This window comes from Microtus pennsylvanicus, chromosome 6 (assembly GCF_037038515.1).
Source record: "Microtus pennsylvanicus isolate mMicPen1 chromosome 6, mMicPen1.hap1, whole genome shotgun sequence".
Lineage (NCBI taxonomy): Eukaryota > Metazoa > Chordata > Mammalia > Rodentia > Cricetidae > Microtus > Microtus pennsylvanicus.
The window spans coordinates 74641191-74658315 of NC_134584.1; positions in this window are offsets into that span (position 1 = coordinate 74641191).

Below are 17125 nucleotides of genomic sequence, written 5' to 3' on the forward strand. Positions count from 1 at the left end.
TAGGACATTTCCCTCTAGAAGGAGAGCAGAGTGTGAAATTATAGAATGTTTGCCTAGTTTTAAAAATCTACTTTTCAATTTAGAGAGCTATGTTATTTTTTATTTAAATTTTTAATGGAGAAATTTATATATGTATTCTCTATTTACATAATTTACACTTTTCCTTCTTCCTCTCTAACTTCTCTATTCTTCCTACCAATTCCCTCTAAAGTTCATTATCACTTCTTTAATTATCACACACATACATATACACACACATTCACTGTAGTCCATTTAGTGTTGCTTAAATGTGCAGGAGTTTACGGCTTGCCATTTTGGATTTACTGACTTATTTGACCTCGTTCTCCCTCTATTAGCAGCCATTGATTGACTATATCTCTTCATCTAAAGGTGGTTCTTCTGAAATGCCCCTTACTTATTTTGACCAGTGATTTATTGTTATAATGATACAGGTGTTGGTTAGGCTACTATAGTTGAAAGTTCATTGGTGCAACTTCCTTTCAAGTCTGGAAAACACTATCTCACGACAGGTGTTCTGGTTCTCTAGGTCTTACAATCTCTTCTACAACTTTCCCTGAGCCTTAAGTGTAGGGATGCATTATAGATATATCAATTGGGATTGAGCATCCTATAGTTATTTATCCTTTGTATTTTGACCAGTTGTGTCTTTTGGGAATAGTCTCCAACTACTACAAAACAGAAGCTTCTTTTACAAGGATGAAAGCTACACTTGTTGTGTATATATAAATATAAGTGTTTAGAAATCAGTTAGAAATTATTCTGGTTTAGGAAAATGTCAGTAATGGGTTCTCCTCTAGAGTTCATAACTTCTCTAGCTACAGATACGTAGGTTTGCATATGCCCTGCTTTTGAGCAGGTCTTAAATCCAATTAGATAGTGGTTGGTTAACCCCAAAGCCTAGGAGTTTTATTACTAATTAGGTAAGATTAAGTACATTTAAACTACAGCATGGTTGCCACTCTCTGCTTTTTAACAAGAATTATAATTAGAATCTAAAAATTCTTTCTAAATAGCAAATGAAGTCTTATATGTAAAGCAGGGTTTGAACACAGAATTTTCTATGAGAACTGTAAGATGTTTTCTTTTTCATGGAACTTCCATGTCACTCTTAGAAGTTCAATGGACAAAATTTTCAGTGCTTAGCTCTCTAGCAATCATGGACCTCATTTGCTGTTTAGAAAGAATTTTCAAAACACTGAGTCCACTGCTTTAGATTCTAATTATAATTCTAGTTAAAAGCAGAGGGTAGCAACCATGCCATAGTTTAAATGTTATAGGAGATTTCTATAATATCTGTGTAATCCATAATTCATCTCAAGTCAATCTTTGCAATTCTCCCTAGCACATTATTTCACTGATGTAATCATGATTGAATTTTCCCAGAATTAGATATTTCAAAACAAAAGACTGAATGCTTTTCTTTATCATATAGACTGTCTAATTTGAAATCTTCAAGACACATGGCACTTGTATAGAATCTGTGAAGACTTTTTTTTTCTATCAAGTCAAAAAGAATAATACACCCTGGGTCATAGTTTTGATTCTTATATGAGTGATCATTAAAGAATACCTAAAAGCCAAGCAAGATACGAAAGTGTTGTGTGATTGATGATAGAAATTTTACACTATTACTATTTTTATTCAGGCTATTACAAGTCTTGGGTGATCTGATTACAAACAGAGTTCAGTGGTTTTCCACAGCTCTGTTCTTTCCATGAAACCTTTTTATTTACAGCATGCACTTATGCAGCTACAAGGCATGAGAGCAGAAACATTCCTACAAGTGCTAAATTCACGTGTCCATGTGCCAAGCAAGGTCTTCCCTACCTCTTTTCTAAATGAGATGTTTATGACTCCATGCTTGGCTCTTGAAATTTATGTCTCGTGCTTTTAATGATTCTCAGTTGCTTCCATTTCTTTTGGAAGGCTTTGCCTCTCAGTTTTACTTTTATACCCTGTTATCTCACCTGATAGTGTACATTGTCTCAATTCTACGCATGATCAACCTAGATGGAAAATTCAACCTAAACTGCATAAACACTTAGACACAATTGGCTCATGCAAAGCTGTGTTTGTGTGAGCTGACATTACTGAGAAGCATGCATGTGATAGAGTAATTTAGCATAGTCGATATCTCAGACACAGCACTTCAAATTACATGTCTGCCAGCTTTGTTTCTGAGAGTACATTAAGATTGAAGGAATTAGTTTGGGTTCTCTATAACTCTATAATAATTTACTGTGTATTTTGGAATACCTTGTAAGGCTTGAATGTATTACACATAGAAGCAATAAATACTTGAAGGTTGAGAGATGCTGGCCTGATTTGATCATCATATGTGAGACACATGTATTGAATTATTATACTATATTATTAATTATATTATATAACTATACTTATAGTAAAAATTATAATTGTACTATAATTTGTACAAATTTGAACAAATAGTATGCCAATTAAAATATTGCAAAGGTATTTTCTTTTTTTTTAATTTATTTATTTATTAAGGATTTCTGCCTCCTCCCCGCCACCGCCTCCCATTTCTCTCCCCCTCCCCCGATCAAGTCACCCTCCCTCATCTGCTCGAAGAGCAATCAGGGTTCCCTGACCTGTGGGAAGCCCAAGGACCGCCCACCTCTATCCAGGTCTCAAGGTGAGCATCCAAACTGCCTAGGCTCCCCCAAAGCCAGTACGTGCAGTAGGATCAAAACCCCACTGCGATTGTTCTTGAGTTCCCATTCTTCCTCATTGTCCGCTATGTTCAGCACCACCAAGGATTCCTCTAACATGCCGTAGCATGGTTCCTTCCTATATCTTCCTTTATCCTCTCTCTGTGTCTTTATTCTCTAGCCAACCTTTACCTCTTTCCTTTCCCAAAGTAAAAGTGATTCCTATGTCCTTTCCTCTTCTCTCCCCTCTCATCCCCTTCCCTCTCCTCTCCTCTCTTCTCCTCCTCTCCTCTCCTCTCCTCTCCTCTCCTCTCCTCTCCTTTCCTCTCCTCTCCTCTCCTCTGCTCTCTCTCCTCTCCTTTCTCCTCTCCACTTCTCTTTGATCTTACCAGAATTAATTTCTTGTTCCTTTGCTGCTGGAACTCCTGCTGACATCCATGCTTCAGAGACCCACCTTTTATCTATCTTCTCCTTAAGGAAAATTCTGGTAATAACTTCTGTTAAGGTCAGTCATGAATTTCCACTCACCCCTACTATTTGCCTCCAATGCTTTTCTTTTTCAAAAGATTGTTTAAAAAAATGGATCCAGTGCCTCTAACTTGAACAAGGACATGAATGGTCCAAGACTCCTTGCTTTGTTATTTTAACTTTGTTTGATACTCATTTATTGTTGCTGAAAATGTTGAGAGTGAGAGTTTTGCTGTAAGATGTGGAGTTGTGCCCTACTGATGAGTAAAGAGTCTGAGATCTAAGAGAGCACACACCCAAAGATCATCCTCCACAACCACCAAGAATTGGCACAGATCACAAATCTGAAGCAGAAGGGAAGATTCACTTGTCTCTGATCCATGGTGGTTTTGATTTCACCTTTACTCAACCTGCCACCCAGTCAGAAACAGTACTTAGAAGCAATTTGAGTTTCCTTTCTGTTTACAGTTGACACATGGTGATCACCTTCATTATATACGGTTTCCATTGGAGGACAAGAACTTGCAAAAAGACGTTGACACTTTGCACATTCCTGGGTATCACATTTCCTTTTTCTTTATACATATGAATAGTTTTCCTTATATGTACATATCTACATTCAGTGTGTGTTCCTGATATCAGCAGAGGCCAGGAAAGGGTGTTGGATACCCTGGAACTGGAATTATGGTATGAACTATTATGTGGGCATGAGGAATCAAACCTGGGTCTTCTGGACTAACAGTCAGAGCTTCTAACCACTGAGCCATCTCTCTAGTTCCACAGATTTCCTATTTCTATCACTCTGTGTCTCTTCCAAAATGCATTGCCTGCTCTTATCTACTAGAAGCCTAAAATTGTTCCTGATATTCATCGTATTGACTGGAGAGGCTTGGGAAAAAAGTCCAGGGAAGCACATTTGGAGAATAAGAGAATAAGGTGTGAGAACTTGAGATCACAGACATCTAAGGACCTAGGGAAGGGACTACATCTCGATTTTAACTTGACATGAGCCATCTGCTTTCAACCCAATGATGCCCTCAGTGAGAGTGTATTCCACAGTGTGCTTAGGATAAAGGTTTTAAAACTCTTTCAACCTGAGTCTGAAAGCACAGGTAAAACCTATCTGTGGGAGAAAATTTCTAGGTCCTCACACAACTGAGTCATTCAGATAAAACCCAGCCCCAAGTAAACTTTGCCAATGAGCATAAGGCTGGACATCAGAGGCATTAATGCAGGCTGGAGGCACTGGGGGATTGATTGAAGATGGTGTAATTACTGAGATGACAGGTCAAGTCTTTTCTTTGAAGCAGCTGTCCCAGAACTCCCAAGCTTGTGACTTGAAGTCTACAGAACCTCTTGTTCTTTCTGCTCCTGTGGATATTTAATGGTTTTATGAGCATGCACGAAAGAACTTGAGTGTTTAGAAGAACAGAAGAAGGCAATAAGAGGTCTCTATTTTGTTTCTGAGTTGAAAGAAAAATGATGTTATGTCAAAGAAGAGGCAAATAGATCAGAGTGAGGCTGTCAGTTTCCTTTCCTTTTCTTCCTGTTTCCTACCCTAACCCTAGTCCTCTTCTCTACCTGCCCAGCTATGCTTTGGAGACTAAAGTTAGCTGAAGCTTACTGCTGAACATGCGATGCTTATGTCCTCACTGTTATATTTAGAACACTCATTTTTGCTTACTCTTCTTTAGGCACAGACATTCATGTATTTACTCTAATGTTCAGTCTGCTGGTGTGTTTTGAGGTCAGTTTTTCAATCAAAGCTCAGCTGGGTGCCATTTTTTGAGTGTGGATTTGGACAAAGCATAGATGTTTTCTGAATCTCTATTTAGAAAGTGGGTCAAGTAAATATGACCACTAAGTATCTGGGAGAGAATTTAATTACAGTCGTCAGTACTTGATAGATGTAATGACCATCGGTTATTATGAATAAGTGTTGGATTTTAAGATCATGAATTGAGCACATAATTATTAATCAATGGCCCTTGGCTAGTGTCATGTTTGACTATATCCCTCAAAGGTGGAAAAAATAGTTTCTATTACTCTTCAGCATCCCCAGTATTATGAAAGCAATAAATCTCTCTCTCTCTCTCTCTCTCTCTCTCTCTCTCTCTCTCTCTCTCTCTCTCTGTGTGTGTGTGTGTGTGTGTGTGTGTGTATGTGTCTGTGTGTAGTAAAGCAACAGGATAAATGAGAATTTTGGCAGTTCTACTGAATATGATTGAAAATGAGAGGAAGCAGTAGCCTAAAGGAAGAACACAGAAACTTGGAGGTAAACCTTTTAGAGAGACATCTTCATCTGAGGAAGGGATTTAACAAAATTTAGCAAAATTCCCTATGTGGAATGGAATAAAGACTGTTCAAAAGGTGATGACGTGTAAACAAATCAGAATTGAATTGCTGAATGGATGTCACTCTTCACTTTATTTTGATGGCAAGAAAAAGGACAGTCAAGGAGGAAAGAAGAGCTACAGATCTGATTTTAAAAATGTGCAAGAACATGCATGCCCAAGGCTTTGCTTTGTGTCTGCATCAATTATATTTAGTCACTATCCTCAAACACTGATATAGACAACTGAAGTGAGGAAGTATCAGAGGGGTCAGCCCATGGCTATGAGAATAACATGGTGAGGTAACTCCCTTCATGATAAAGAGAAAGCAGAGTGAAGGAAATGCTGGCACTCAGCTGTCTTTCTCCCTTTCCTCTTTTATTATTTTGGGGCATAAGTCTTTGGGATGGTGCTACCTACTTCAAGGTGGGTCATCACTCTTCTATTAATCCTCTCTGGAAGTCCTCTCACCAACACAGAGAGGCATGACTCAATCTTCTAGGTCATTTTAAAACAATTGAGTTGACAATTATCCACCCCAGAGCCTTAGTCTCTTTCCTGTTGTTATAACAGAAAACTTGAGGCTGGGGAACTTATAAAGAAGGGGTTCACAGTTCTGGAGGCTGGAAATTCTAAAAGCTGGTGGATGTTCCTGAGAAGAGTCTTATACTACTAATAAGCCGGTCAGAAGTTGGGAAGGCAAGTGGGTTTATGGTACTCTCCCTCTTTTCATGAAAAAAAAGGCACAAATGCCTTCCTCCTTCATGACTTAAACATATACCTCTCAGCTCCACCATGAAGAACACATGAACTTTTGAGACACATCACCAAAGCATAGTGATTGGCTTCCCATCGAACCTCCTCCCTTCTTCCTCCCTTCCGTGGGGCCGTGGGATCAGCCAGCTCAGCCTGTTTTGGCGCTGGAAGGGGTGCTGGGGATAAAGGGAGGCGGGAGTGCTTTTGTTTTGGTAGCTTGCCTGCAGAAAGGTAGGCCTTTTGTCAGCAAGGTCCCTGGTGAAGGGGGAACCTGGACCTGTTCAGGAAGACCCATCTGAGTGGTGAGTGTGTTCTTAACCCGCAGCAAGAGCCAGAAAACAGAACAGGGACATTGCCAGACCCCCTTGGCTCACCGATCATTCTGCATGGGCTGCTCCCCTCTGCTGGGGCTGCTCCCCTCTGCTAGAACCTCTCTCTCCCTAGCCCATCCCAGCATGCACCCAGGAACATCCTCCCTTCTTCTTCTTCCCTTCCGCGGGGCTGCGTGATCAGCCAGCTCAGCCTGTTTGGGCGCTGGGACAGGTGCTGGGGGTAAAGGGCGGCAGGAGTTCCTTTGTTTTGGTAGCCTGCCTGCAGAAAGGTAGGCCTTTTGTCGGTGAGGTTCCTGGCGAACGGGGAACCTGGACCTGTTCCGGAAGACCCATCTGAGTGATGATACTTTTAAGAAGTAACTACACCTCACAGTACAGTGGGGGCTTTAATTGAGGAGTGTACAAAGCAGACTGAATGACTCATTTGGCCTCTGGAAAAGCAAGAATCTGGAATTAATTCAAAGGCAAGGAGGAACTTAAAACTTAAAGGCTCTAAGGGAAAACTTAAATTTGCTTGGTGAAATTTGATACTGTATGTAAAGAGAAGCTCAAACATTCTAATATGAAGGTATAAAAGACACACTCTGAGGACTGTGAACATTTTCATAATGATGCATTTGTGGTGCTTTGGAAGAAGTAGATAGGAAAAGACTGACGAGTCAACCAAATGTTGGAGTCCCTAAGTCCTAACCTAAGAAATTCACATTAACCCATGCAAAGGATGGAACTCAGAATACAAGGACAAAAAGAAGTCCTCATGCAGCTCAGAACTAGTCCCTACTCTTCTGTAGCTTGTCCTCAAAACATTCTTATAATTTTCAAATGACAAAAACAATCACAAAGAGTAGAGTTTATAGGTATGGTAAATTATACATGGTAACAAATAATTTCTACATTCCCATTCCTTTCCTTGGCTTCTTCATCTTTCCCTTCTAACATTTTTACACTTTTTCCAAAATAGTCCCAGTTTAGTTCTTTTCATGGCAAACTGATGGGGGAGTGTCATATATCAATCTGTTGATTTCATTGGTTAAGCAATAAAGAAACTGCTAGGCCCATTTGATAGGCCCACCCTTAGGTGGGAGGAGTAAACAGAACAGAACGCTGGGAGGAAGAGGAAGTGAGGTCAGACTCCACAGCTCTTCTCTCGGGAGCAGACGCCTTCAGAGAGACGCCATGCTACCTGCTCCAGGGAAGACGCACGCTATGAAGCTCCGACCCAGGATGGACTTAGGCTAGAATCTTCCCGGTAAGCGCACCTAGGGGCGCTACACAGATGATTAGAAATGGGCCAGTCCAGGTGCGAGAGTTAGCCTAGAAGATGCTAGGTAGATGAGCCAAGCAATGTTTAAAAGAATACAGTTTCCGTGTAATTATTTTGGGGCATAAGCTAGCGGAGCAGGCGGCTGGGGTATTGGGGATGCAGCCCCGCCGCCGCCCATATTACTACAGCAAACCTATCACACTCAGCACAATATAACCAAGCAGATTCCCAGGTGCTTACAGACCCTTGGACTTTCCAAGTTCAGTTAAAACAATGGTATAGTGTGTATGGTTAAAGGCACAGGGAATGGTAAAGAGTGGGCCAAATTGAGATGTATCATTTGTGAGAACAACAGCTTGTTCAGTTATGGATAATTGTTACTTTTGGAAATGCTATCTATGATTGTCAGATATTCTGTATTTTCATGGGAAAAATAGACTTTGCTAGCTTTCCATTGTGGTTTTTCTTTATATGCTTACCTTCCATTTATGCTCTTAAAAATAACTGTGACTCTTGCTGCTCTTGCAGAGGATGCAAGTTTAGTTCCCGGTACCAATGTTGGATGGTTCACAAGTGGCCTGTAATGTAAGTTCTAGGAAATCCTACACCTCTGGCCTTCTCATGAATCCCCACTGTGAAACATAGGTTTATATATCCATGCACACATGCACACAAGTGCATATATGTGTGTGTACTTGAGTGTGTGTGTGTGTGTGTGTGTGTGTGTGTGTGTGTGTGTGCCCGACACTGAGAAAAGCCAGAAGATACCATGAAATCCCTTGGAACTGGAGCTATAAATAGTTTAGAGCCATGTCTTTTCCAAGAGCAGTAACTGAACCCAGGTCCTCTTAAAGAACAACAAATGCTCTTAATCACTGAGCCACCTCTCTAACAAATTAAAAAAATAAAACTTTATAAAGCAAAAATAATAGTGGTTTGCATAGATGAGGGCCACATCTGTCCACTGGAGCTCTATTGGTAAACTGAGTTAGCTCAACTTGTCATCATGGGTCTGGACTTTGAGTCGTATACTTAATGTTATGTCCATGCAGTGACTGATAGCAGAAAACCCAGCTACTAAGAAAGTCACTATAAGACTTGACTGTGGTGTAGATGAGAAAAGACCTAAGTCAACCTGTGCACAGAGGAGTACAAACCAAGAAAGAGGGGTCAAGAGCGCTATGAAGGGGTATCAGTTTCAGGTAGCAATAAAGAAAAAAGTGGGCTCTGGGTGTTAATACAAAGAGATTTGAAATAGTCATGTAGTGTGAAGAACTGGGTTCAAATTTTCAGTGCCCCTATAAATACTAGATCAGTGTCACAGTCCATTTTCAAACCTAGCACTCTGGGGAATGTAGTCTGGGAACCCCCAGGGTAAACTGTCTTGCTAGGATAGTAAGCCAGTGACTTAGGGATTTATGTGAAAGACCCTGTTCAATGAATAAGTTTGAGAGTGAACAATGAAGATATCCAGTATCACCTGTGGTCTCCACAGGCACATACAAGCACCTCTCTACATGCCTGTACACACACATTTAAATATCAAATACACATATCCACACAAACCATACGTACACAAACATATATCAAAAAACAAATGTCAGAATTGAACATGTTATAATAAGTTTCTATTCCTGGAGTCCTTTGTGACTTTCACTTCAGTTCTTTGCCTGTATTTCTGAGGAATGGTGTTACCGACAATGTTCTTACCTTTTAGATTACAGAGATACCACATTGGCTCCAAATTTTATTTAAAGGTCCCACTCTCTGAAACTACAGTGCTGCAGGACATGGTTGGACTAGCCCAAGCACGGAGGATAAACAGAGACAAGCATGGCTGGGACCAAGGGTGTATCCTGACCAGTAGTGAGTATGGTAGGAAAGAACACCTGGAAGACTGTGTCAGAGAACCAGCTAGTTTATTTGGAGAAGGGAGAATTTCACCCTAGGAAGTATGGACGGCTTGGTCAATGTGGAGATATCATTGGTTGGGGCAAGAACATCTAGAGCACTTCATTTGCATACTCAGAGGCAACGGGGGCCAGAAGAAGTAACTTTATAGGGTCCTATGGAAAAGAAAGAAGTTCGGCCTGGGATATTTCTGTGGTTAGTTTAGCAGCAACCAGGTCCTGTAGCCTTGGAGATGTGAGCTTATCAGATGCTATGTGCATGGGGCACAACCTGATTGGGAGAAGCCTAGCTACTGGAGTCTGCTAGTACCTGAGCATGCCAGGGAACAGTCAAACTCTTGAAGCTCTCAGGATGAGAAAATCTGTTTTTTTAGGCATACTCCGACCCCTCCTTAGCTTCAGGCCAGCCCCACAGTCTAAAGTTGTTAGGTACCCATTCTTCTAAACTTGATTATTTTTGTTCATAAAAATTTTCCTGCTGAGAATCTCTTATCCCCAGACTTTGTCTCCTTCCCTGCCCAACTTGTTCCATTTCCTTTCATGAACAGGGAGAGTTGTGGTCTTTCTTTTGCTAAATGTATCCCACTCTGAAAAAAAAAAAACCAGATGTTTGCCTAATTGTTTCCAGTTAAAATGCCTTCTCAGATCAGGTGGATCAAAGAACTAAACTGATTACAAATAATCAAAAAGAGACAGGAGGTGACTGAATGGGCTTTGTTTGCATTTGCACCTGCAGGTTTGTATTTCTATGTTCCTAAGGTCTATAAGGAGACTAATAGTTTCCTTCCTATGTGCCATATTATTCCCCCAATACTAGACATGTTATCTGATATATTATAGACAATAAACACTTGTTAAAAAATTGCAATTTGAATTCATTCAAGTAACAGAGAAGTTGGATTCACAATATAGATTTCTGAGTTTTAGCTTCAAGTGGGGATTTATCTCTCTGATTAGGTTTTAAATTATTGAGGTCAAGGGCTCTGTCTCTAGTAATGATACAAACAACTGGCTTGACATGGCATTGCTCATTAAAGTTTGGTCCCTTTCCTCCTACTTACCAAAGACTTGGACACTATAGTTTCCTCAAAGATGAGGAAACCAAGTCTTTGTACAGTGAAACAATTTGTTCAGTGTACAGAGTCTGTAACTTGTGCAGAATGGATTTGAAACACTGGTTGTCAGTGTGCAGTGTCCTGTTCATCTAGGGAATTATCCCCTAATCACATTGAGTAATATCTGTGAATTTAAGTAGGAAAAGAACTACCAAAGTCAAGGTGACCTCTTTGAAGCCCAGCTGATAGTCTACAGAACTTGCATCATCCTAGGCCTGGGACTTGGAAGTAAGGGCAATAGGCAGGACTTGGATCACTGTCTAGAGACATGCTACTTTTCAATTAATGCATATTAAATTTCTTCTGGATGTTCCATATTGAATTATCTCTATTTTCTGAGTCTACCACTGTAAAATTTCTTTTCCCAAGTAACCTTATTTTTACTTTCCCCTTGTCAACATATTAAAAAATCATCAAAGATGCTGTACTTTCAAGGACAATCAATTTTTACTTACAGGGAAATGTTAGGAGTGAGAGGTTGACTCCTAACATCATGGAACTTGTTGGATGGAAATCATGGCCTTGTCCTGCAGATAGGCTGCCCCAATACCCCCATCCCATCAATCAGACCCTATAGGCTACAAGTCCCACTCTACCCTCAAGCCCTCCTATACTCCACTGCCCTGAAACCTCAGAGGAGCTCTGAAACACATGCTGCAAATTCACAGCTGGTACCATGAGGTGAGTGACCACCCATCCTATGGAACAACCCACTCTCCAGGCCCTCCATACCTGGGTAGAATCCTAGACTCCTCCCCACCTGCATCAGCTTCTCTAGCAAACCAACAATCAAGCTTCCTACTGGTCACTTGCTTTAACACCCCCCACCCCATCAGTAAGACCCTGGAAGCTACAAGTTACACTCTACCCCCCAAAACTTCTATCTCTCTATCTCCCCAAACCTTAGAGAAACACAGAAACACAAGCTGCAGCTACACATAGAGGACCAAGAGAAGAACCTTGAAGCACAGACTATGACTACACAGAGAGGACCAAGAGAGGAACTCTGAATAACAGGCTGGATGGCACAGAGTGGACCATGAGAGCAGACCAAGAGAGTTGCACAAAAGAGTCCTCAGGGTCTCCCTGAGACTCAGACAGCAACAGTAAAAAGCAGATCAAGAATAGTTCCCAAAGACACAGCTACTTCAAGGATTGGACCAAGAAGCAAAGACACTGCCAGCACCAATTAGAGGAAGAGATGGGTAGGCACCAATGCAAGAATTCATTCAACAACCTAAAAAGCAACATGGTAACACAAGAACCCAGTGGTCATACAGGAAGACTTAACCATCCTAACCCAGAAGAAACCAAAGATAAATGGTTTTAAGCATAACTTTATGAGTATGGTAAAGACCTTTAAAAAGGAAGTGATCTGGGCAGTGGTGGTGCATGCCCTTAATCCCAGCACATGGGAGGCAGAGACAGGTGAATCTCTGAGAGTTTGAGGCTGGTCTGGTCTATAAGAGCTAGTTTCCAGGACAGGCTCCAAAGCTATAGCGAAACGTGTCTTGAGAAACCAATCAAGCAGCCAGTCAATCAATAATTAAGAAGTAAAAAATTCCCTTAAAGAGATAGAGGAAAAGACAAACAAAATTTGGAAGAAATCAATAAATCTCTCAAAAAAACATAAAAAAAATAATCAAACAGGTGAAGCAAACAGTTCAAACAGTTCAAGACTTGAAGACTGAAATAGACGCAATAAGGAAAACACAAACCAAGAAAAATCTGGCTATGGAAAATCTGGGAAAACAAACAGAAACTACAGAGGCAAGCATACCCAACAGAGTATAAGAGACGGATGAGAGAATCTTGGGTGTTGAAGATACTACAGAGGAAATAAATTCATAGGTAAAAGAAAATATTAAATCCTAAAATTTCTTAACATAAAACATTCAGGAGATCTGGGACACCATGAAAAGACCAAACCTAAGAATAATCATAACAGGAGTTAACAGCCACTGGTCATCAATATGTCTTAATATCAATGGACTCAATTCAACTATAAAAATGCACAGGCTAAGAGAATGGATATGAAAGCAGAATCCATCCTTCTCCTGTATAAAAGAAAGACATCTCAACTTAAAAGGCAGATATTAGCTCAGAGTAAAGGTTTGGTAAAAGAATTTCCAATCAAATGAACCTAGGAAAAAAGCAGGTGCAGCTATCCTAATATCTAAAAAAAAACATTAGACTTCAAATTAAAAGAAATGAGAAGAGACAGAGAAGGACACATTATACTCATAATAGGAATAATCCATCAAGATAAAGTCTCAATCCTGAACATCTATGCACCAAATACAAGAGTGCCACATATGTACAAGAAACATTACTAAAGTGTAAATCGCACATCAAACCCCACACACAAAGAGTAAGAGATTTCAGTACACCACTCTCCACAATGGACAGGTCAACCAGAACAGAGAAATAAGAAAACTAACTGATGTCATGATTCAAATGGATTTAAAGACATTAACAGAACATTCCATCCAAACACAAAAGAATATACTTTCTTCTCAGCACCTCATGGAAACATCTCTAAAATTGACCACATGCTCAGAAAAAAAAAAAAAAAAAAAAACAAAAAACAAAAAAAAAACACCTCAACAGATAAAAAATAACTTCTATATCTCATCAGATAACTATGGTTAAAGTTAGAATTTAACAACAATACTAATTGCAGAAAGCCTGCAAACTCATGGAAAAAAAAAACAGTGCTTAATTGACCCACCCTTGGGGCAACAGAAGAAATACAAAGAAATTAAAGACTTCCTAGAATTTAATGAAAATGAAGGCACAACATACCCAATCCTATGGGACACTATGAAAGTGGTGTTAAGAGGAAAGTTCATAGCACTAAGTGCCTACATAAAGAAAGTGAAGAAAGCACACATTAGTGACTTAACAGCACATCTGAAAGCTCTAGAGCAAAAGGAAGCAGACTCATCCAGGAGGAATAGACAACAGGAAATAATCATATTGAGGACTGAAATCAATAAAATAGAAACAAAGAAAACAATACAAAAATCAATGAAACAAAGAGCTGGTTCTTTGAGAAAATCAGCAAGATAGACAAACCCTTATCCAAACTAATCAAAGGGCAGAAAGAGAATATCCAAATTAGCAAAATCAGAAATTAAAATCACAAACACTGAGGAAATCCAGAGAATCATTAGGTCATAGTACAAAAACTTGCACTTGACAAAATTGAAAAATGTAAAAGAAATGAACAATTTCTAGATATGTATCACATGCCAAATCAAATCAAGACCAGGTGGACAATTTAAACAGATCTATAACCTTCAAGGAAATAGAAGCTGTCATAGCCTCTCATCAAAAAAAAAAAAAAAAAGGACTGGATTGTTTCAGTGCAGAATTCTACTAGAACTTCAAAGAAAAGCTACAACATAAATGCCTCAAATTGTTCCATGTAATATAAACAGAAGAAATACTGCCAGACTCTTTCTATAAGAGGCTACAGTCACCCTAAGACCAAAATCATACAAAGACTCAACCAAGAAAGAGAATTACAGACCAATTTCCCTCATGAACATAGATGCAAAAATACTCAATAAAATACTGGCAAACTGAATCCAACCAAGAACACATCAAAAAATTATCCACCATGATCAAGTTGGCTTCATCCCAGAGATGCAGGTATGGTTCAACATATAAAAATCTATCAGTGTAATCTGCCATAAAAATAAACTAAAAGAGAAAAAACAACGATCATCTCATTAGATGCTGAAAAAGCATTTGACAAAATTCACACCCCTTCATTATAAAGATCTTGGAGAGATCAGGAATACAAGGAACATATCTAAACTTAAGAAATGTAATATACATCAAGCTGACAGCCAACATCAAATTAAATGGAGAGAAACGCAAAGCACTTCCACTAAAATCAGGAAAAAGACAAGGCTGTCTGCTTTCTCCATATCTATTCAACATAGTTCTTGAAGTTCTTGCTATAGCAATAAGGAGATCAAAGGGATCCAAATTGGAAAGGAAGAAGTCAAATTTTCACTATTTACAGATGATATGATACTATACTTAAGTGGCCCTGAAAACTCCACAAGGTAACTCCTACAGCTGATAAATATCTTCAGTAAGGTGGCAAGACACAAGATCAACTCAAAAAAAAAATCAGTAGCCCTCCTATATACAAATGATAAAGAAGCTGAGAAAGAAATCGGAGAAACATCACCTTTCACAATAGTCACAAATAACATAAAATATCTTTAGGTAACATTAACCAAAAAAGTGAAAAACCTGTAGAAAAAGTACAATATGTCTTTGAAGAAAGACACTGAAGAAGATATCAGAAAATGGAAAGATCTGTCATGCTCTTGGATAGGTAGGATCAACATAATAAAAATGGCAATCCTACCAAAAGCAATCTATAGATTCAATATAATCCCCATAAAAATCCCAACACAGTTCTTCACTGATCTTGAAAGAAGAATTCCCAACTTCAAATGGACATAACAAAAACCCAGGATAGATGTGTCAGGAGCCGTGTCCTCCTAAAATCATTACAGGAACCATCACCTTGGGGAGTCTGCAGATCTGTCAGGAGCCATTTCCTCCTAGGATTATTGCAGGAACCATCACCCTGGGGAGTCTGCAGAGAACCCCACACCCCTAATTGTGTTAGGAATCGTTCTATTGACAGAGCCTACCCCACACCCAAATTGGCTGTTAATGGAGAACTATCTGTTAGTGGAACCCACCCCACATTCCAAACTATCTAGAGAATTAGGTGTGTCAACTCCTAGTTGTGACTTCCTGGCCTACGTGACCTGACCGAACATAACCTCCTGGACCATGTGACCAACGTGAACCACGCGGCAAGAGCCCAGGCCCCTGTGCCCACCCCCCAACTCCTTACGCTATATAAGCTGTACCCCATCTCTAATAAATGGAGGCTTTGACAAGAACCCCCCGCTTAGCCTCCTTCTTCCCTCCTATCACATTTATCTTCCAGATAGTGCCTCTTCGTGACCCTGGAATAACTGACTGCAGGGTGGGTTACAACTCCTAGACTGAGTAACCCACCCCAAAAGTGGTCTACATAGACGAAAAAACCTGTACCATAAAGGAAATTCCAGAGGCATCACTACCCCTGACATCATGCTCAATTATAGAGATACAATAATGAAAACAGCTTGGTATTGGCATAAAAACAGATAGGTTGATCATTGGAATCACACTGAAGACATGGATATTAATCCACACACCTATGAACACCTGAGTTTTGAAAAAGAATCTAAAATTATACAATGGAAAAAAAGACAGCATCTTCAACAACATGTCAACATGTAGCAGCATCCAAATAGATCCATAATTTATTTCCATGCACAAAACTCAATTCCAAATGAATTAAAGACCTTAATATAAATTCGACCACACTGAACCTGATAGAAGAGAAATTGGAAAGTAGCCTTCAATGCATTGGCACAGGAGAACACTTTCTAAATATAATACTTGTAGCACAGATACTGAAAGCAATAATAAATAAATGGGACTTCCTGAAACTGAGAAGCTTCTGTAAAGCAAAGGGCACAGTCTATAAGACAAAAAGGCAGCCTACTGAATGGGAAAAGATATTCACCAACCCTACATCAGCCAGAGTAATGACATTCTAAATATATAAAGAACTTAAAAAATTAGACATCAAAATTCCAAATAATTCAATTAAAAATGGGTTACAGAATGAAACAGGGAATTCTTAACAGAGAATCTCAAATGGGTAAAATATACTTAAGGAAATGTTCAACATCTTTAGCCATCAGTGAAATGTAAATCAAAATGACTCTGAGATACCGTCTTGCACCTTGTCAGAATGGCTAGGATCACAAACACCAATGATAGCTTATGCTGGAGAGGATGTGGAGTAAAAAGACCGTGCCTCCATTGCTGGTGGGAATGTAAACTTGTATAACCACTTGTATGGTTTAAGTATGGTGGTTTCTCAGAAAATTGAGAATCAGCCTACTTCAGGACCCAGCAATACCACTATTGGGCATAAACCCAAAGGATGCTCAATCATACTACAAGGACTTTTGTTCCACTATGTTCATAGCAACATTATTTGTAATAGTCAGAACCAAGAAACAATCTAGATGCACCTCAACCAAAGTTGGATAAAGAACATGTGGTACATTTACAAACTGGAGTAATATTCAGTGTTAAAAAAAATGATATCTTGAAATTTGCATACAAATGGATGGAACTAGAAAAAGCATCCTGTTCTT